Source organism: Coptis chinensis, chromosome 3 (genome assembly GCF_015680905.1).
Source record: "Coptis chinensis isolate HL-2020 chromosome 3, ASM1568090v1, whole genome shotgun sequence".
Lineage (NCBI taxonomy): Eukaryota > Viridiplantae > Streptophyta > Magnoliopsida > Ranunculales > Ranunculaceae > Coptis > Coptis chinensis.
In genome coordinates this window covers 70,835,814-70,841,813 of record NC_141458.1, presented here as the reverse complement: position 1 = coordinate 70,841,813, position 6,000 = coordinate 70,835,814, and the positions used below count along the sequence as shown (strand labels likewise).

The 6,000-nt window shown below is 34.0% G+C and overlaps 1 long non-coding RNA gene across 2 annotated transcripts; it reads right to left on the bottom strand.

Annotated features, from left to right (window-relative positions):
- Positions 1–683: 683 nt before the first annotated feature.
- Positions 684–4,079, bottom strand: LOC147510630 (uncharacterized). 2 transcript variants are annotated; one of them, XR_015216826.1, is made up of 6 exons: positions 3,940–4,079; positions 3,121–3,218; positions 1,777–1,939; positions 1,347–1,480; positions 1,001–1,236; positions 684–896 (listed from the first exon to the last, which is right to left on the bottom strand). It is a non-coding gene; the product is annotated as an uncharacterized LOC147510630 (long non-coding RNA). The 2 variants fall into 2 exon arrangements; XR_015216827.1 differs by having other exon boundaries at positions 1,777–1,850.
- Positions 4,080–6,000: the final 1,921 nt, after the last annotated feature.

The following is a 6,000-nucleotide window of genomic DNA, read 5'->3' as shown; positions in this document are numbered from 1 at the left end:
GATTTTAAAATGAGGAGATACGATGCTTATATAAAGAGTGAAAAGTGTTGCACGGTGCTGCACTTAATTAGACACAAGTTTGCTAACAAGTGAAGTGTGGACTGATGTTCAGAAATTGTGTGAGACACAATGTCTGTACATATGGCATTACATGGAGTATGACAAGTGGAAAGCCAGTGACAACTTAGCAAGTACAGTTGCATTGCTGCACGTGAAGGCCTCAAGTGACAAAAAGTTTTGGTTGGGTCATGAAATGGTTTCACAATTTTGGTGGCATTTATTAGTGGAAGCTGGAAAGTAGTGGATGTATGAAAAGTTCGAATGGTTGGGAATGTCGGATTCCTCTAATCGACGTCAAAGTATTTTGGTTGGATAGAATGGGCGATATCTTTTCTTCTGGGGGGCAATCAGATATGGATATGGGCCTACAATTGTCATGTTCTAGAACTCCTGAGGACTTCAGCAACTGAGTTACATAGCATTCCCTAGTTTGTTTTTGAGAAAAACTTCAATTCTGAACCATTTTGATTTTTGTCAGTGAATTGCACCTTATAAAATGGTCCGGGATGGCAGGATTCAGATTAACTTTCAGTTTTTCATACATAAACATGGTTAACGTGATACGTTAAGATAAAATTTGAATTGTGAATAAACAGGACGTGTTGTATTATCCCGATCCCTTTCAAAATGTTGTACATGTTATTTGCCAAAAACTTACTTCATACTAAACAGACCAACTGCCAACTGTATCTATGATAAGTATCTCAACAAGTGTTTGTGGTGAACTGCCAAATACAAAATTAGATCAAATTGGCAGCAGCTATTATGCAAACTAGCATTGTGCACGCCCTATGGGCGTCAAATTGAACCAGTCTTCCAAAGACATGATTGTTACACTGAAAAAAAAACATATCACACTCCACAATTAACCAAATTACATTGGTAAAACAAAGTAATTAAGACATTAAATAAATCCTAAAATAGAGTTTAACATACTTACAACTATTAGCCCTCTTTTGTCTCTGTAGACATGATAAATTCTGCACCGTATTACACATATCATATCGAACTCTAGCTGCTCAAGAAAATCTTCTTTCTTATTTTACATCCTTGAGCAATACAATAGTAGTATGATGACGTAGTTATGTGGTCCCTTATACTTCATCCATAACTTGTATTGATCCTGCTTATATTCCTATGCCTATATACTTATACTTACATCTGAGTCACCCGCACCTGATTCAGTGATTCACACAACTTCAAAAGGTATCCGGTGGCATCGTTCAGAGAAAGAGAAAACATATATAACAACTTTAGAAAGAGAACATATATAGCAACTTTCTTACCAGTAAAACATGAGTGCGAGTTATATATCCTGGTCCCAATATGACATTCTCTCACATTCACAATTCATAAAAGACCTTGATCCGTACTCACAATTCCCCCATCTAAAATAGACATGAGATGGGTAAATTGCTAGCTGCAACAATAGAAAATTAGAGATAGGTCATTCCACCTAAGCCTGGGGTAACACTAACTAACCCATGAAAATAAACATAATCAGCTCATCATACCATATCAACAATAGATTTTAAAACCTTCAATGCATTATTCATCAAATGTTTAAGCTAAAAAAAATATATAAAAGTATAAGTCTCGTTGGTGGGGGTGGGTTAAGCTTTCTTTATTAACTCAGCATTAAGAAGGCTAGAACTGTAAAGATGGTTTGGTAGTTACTTTTGTATGAGGGGGATAATGGTAAGAAAAGAGATTTACCTGTTTCTATGACTGGAGCATCTCTGTAAAACATAGCAAAACCAAGAGATACACCATTTGCTTCTAATTCCATCCTAAATCAGCCGTGGACACAATCAATCATGATGCTTCATCCTCAAAGTCGACTCCAAAGATTATCCAAACTCATTCATATCCTAAACATCTACGGATGCAAACAACACATATTGCATTTTAAAAGGAAATACAAAAGAACAACACAACTTCTAGAAATTCCTTTTTCCTTTCGTATCTCATTTGGGGGGGGAGGAAGGGTAACCCAAATTTAAGTGGGTACTAACCCATTTCCATTATTTGAAAGTGCAAAACTGGAAAGAAGTAACAATTACATGACATAGGTGCTAGAGCAATTGACTATATATGAATTTGGTATTGTGCAAAACTCCTAACAATACAAAAAGTATATGTAGTTTTTATCTACATTGCCCTAGAGTGAATACCTACATTTGGTTTCCTTGACAGTGTAGTTTAAACGAAATATAAATGGATCAGTAAACCGAGATATTATTCAAAACCTTTGAAAAGTTGGAGAGAGAAGGATACCTAGGATTTAGGTGCAAAACCACTAAAGCCCACCACTATATTACCAAACTTTTGAACTTCAACAGTAGCTAAAGTCACCAAACTTTCAAAGTCCTAGTACAAAAGCTATACGCCACTCTAGGTGAATGCGTAGAAACGTAAATTTCAGCAAATATGTCAACCATAAATGGTACATGAGAGTGTTAAGAGTAGAAGATTTTGGTATCATAAAGTCTAGGTGTGTACTATCATAACGTCGACAAAAAAGCTATTTACCATTCTAACTTTTTGTTTTTGTGTGTACTAATGTAACGTCAACAAAAATCTAAACTTTTGACGACTTCCAACTCCATCTACTAAATTAGAAGTACAGAACTTCAAGTCGAAATTGAATTCTAATACATAATACTATTCCATGTCCTTTTATCTATTATTTCTAATTCAAGTGACTTTTCGCAGTATTTCTACAGATTATTTCTAATTTATGGTGCAGTAGTGAAAACTTCAACCAATTCATGTAATAGCCAAAAGTTCAACCACTTCAATATTCTAAAGACACTACTTATCTAAATATGAGCAAAGTACAAAGATGTGGGAAGTTGATCAAAGGAGCAACAAACACACTAAAACATGGCATGTATACATAGTAGAAGATTACACAGTGTCTTGATTTTGAATAAATGTAAACTTTGATGTTGCTTTGATTGGGCAGAAAGAGTTGGTTAAATATAAATTCTGATAAAATTCCAAAAATAAATTCAATCCATTTTACACATTCATCTAGAATAAGATAAAGAACCTAACCATTCATGCGTAATCACGGGTAGTATATGTTTTTTCCTCGGGGCATTATCTGTGAGTCAATCCAAAATGCATACTAATTTCTTGAATCAATTCATCACCTGTTCCAAGGAAAAATATATATTGACCTATTGCCACTTCACCCGATTATAACATACAAAAAAAATGAAACAACATTCTAGGTAACTGATGGAGTTATAAAATTGAGCTATACAAACAAAGAGATCATATTTTATCAAAAAGCTCAAGCCCTATTGGATCACGAAAAACAGCCATTTAAAGATCACTAAACGAAGGAACCCACACAATATTTCCTACCAAAATAATAAATGGCAAGTAACACCACATTCATTGAACCCAAACAGATCGAGATCCTTGAGAATACATGCATTAGGATAGGAAGGGCCTCAACTTAAAGAAAGTACAGTAAGAAATTAAACCAAAGTAGTACAATTGTTCAATAAACGCACTGTTGCAATATATCATTTATAGTATATGAAATTCAACCCCTACACGCACAATGGAAAATTAAAGTAGTGCTCTATTCGTTTGGATGGCAATCACATAGAAGAAATAAACTGAGAGAGAAAGAGGCGAGAAGTTGTGAATCGTAGAGATTGGTCTAATATCTAAAAGGCACATAAAGCACAATTAATACTCAGAAAACTCAATAAATTCACTACCACAATGGCATCGCATGAATAAATTACTCAATAAACTTATTAATTTTCCCTAATTTCAGCAATATATGCATATAAATGATATTCTAAAATGCACTATGAAAAGAAAGATATGCTTTAATCTTCAAAAAGGATCACTCACATGAAATGCTCAGAGAAAACTTCAGGAGTGTAATCAAATCATCAGCACTGTTACCATTTAGGTACTCCTTGAAGAAGTCGAAAATCGAAATAAACAGAGAGAGAAGTCGTGAACCGTAAGGATTGCTATTCTAAAATATTCTGGAGTTGTTGAGATAATACGTTTATTAGAATAGTAAAAGTACTAAAATGCCCCTCAAAATAGATAGCGAAAATACAAAATTTCCCCTGTGACGTAGTTCATCAGACCTCAATTTTTTCTAATATAGTAAGATATATTAGAAGACTTTTATTATTACAAGCATTCAATTTCCTAGGCATACTACCCTATACATGAAATAATCCTTACAAAGACTTACCCGGAGAGAAAGTTTGGAAGCCCCTATACAATTTCCATGTTTTCCAAGTCGTCCTGATGACTTCCTCAAGCTCTTCACCTGGAATGCTCACGTTATTATCGATCTTCATGCTTAAAACATAATTGAAGTATTGGCTAACACATCATCTTGAAACCTAAAAAACTGCACCTTAAATTGAAATATTGGCTAACACATCTTCAATAATTGAAGTAATGTTTAAAACTAAAACATCCTATTAAACCAATGAACAATAAATATAGCAAAGAAGCTAAAAAAAACCCTCTTCAGTTGTTCTTTTTCAGCTTGCTTCCGAGCAACGTCTGCAGCAGTGAATCCAAATGTATCAAACAATGCCGAAGTTGCCAAGGATCGCCCATCCATTTCCTGAAGGTCAAAGACAGAAAACAGATTAAGTATACTAATTAGAAGAATATATTAAACACCTAAACTACTGAAATTCTTTGACTTTCCACCTCAGCTGGTATAGAGACTCTAGGAATCTCTTTATATAATCCAGAAAAAAGCATAAATAAGCTCCTTATCGAAGAAACACCGTCCCTACCAGTAAATCTAAATAAGTTCCTCAAGCTCAGTAGCATACTTGTAGAATGATATACATCATACATGTAGACGCAACTCTGGTAAATCTTCTATAATACATTAAAATTGAGCATATTATCCAAATTTGTATACTTAGTTATGAATGTCCACCATAAATGCACTGAACATACGTTTTATAAATAGGTATCTCGTATATTCCGATAGACACAAGTCAGTGTAGTAATTACTTCGATAGTATATGATCATCGTCTCATACTCTCATATTCTAAATTGAAATAGTGAAACATGCATATGTGACAGCACGCAAAAGTCTCACAGAAAAAGCTTTACCTTTCACCCAATTCTTTTGAGCAGATTGCAAGTATCAAGACAAATGGAAAGACAATAGTCCATGTGTTTCAGTGTGGCTCTTTATGGATCACCCTTTTTTTTTTTTTCCTTTTTTTGCACATGAAGGTACTAATATAAAAGATTAAACACGGAAAAACGAAAAGTACCAACCCAATGCCAGACTAAAAAGAGCAAAGATAAACAAAAGATTCCCATCAAGCCATAAATGCTCAAAGCGTATGCTTCAGACTTCTCTTTAAACCCATTGAGCATATATGTTCTTTGATGGAATATTAACTTTCTAAAAGCCAGATAAAGCATCCTCAAACTTTATATCACACAGATAATTCATTATATCACACAGACCAAATGGGAAAAATGAATACAAAAAGCTAGTTTTGAAATCAGACGTACGCCCAAGACAACCAGGAAAGGAAAACAGTTCTACTATTTGCAGGCAATCAAACTTTAAAAGATAAATATAGGGACCAAGTGGAGAAACACACATTTTCCAAACGTACTAAAAAAAAAAAAAAAAAAAAAAAGATCAAGTGAGATTGTGTTCATGTGTGGTGATCAATACCTTAAGTGTTCAACAGACCTCTTTTCAGGCACACTACAAAAAAACTAATCTTAAAAGCTAAACAGGCCATTACTAAACACCCCAATAATAAACACCCAAATTCTGACAAATTCAACCCACTCATCATCAAAGAAAACAATTATCTTAAACATGTAATCAAGCATTCTACATTTAACAAAATCACTAAACATATTAACATAAAATAGTAGTACACGTACAACTTTTTCAT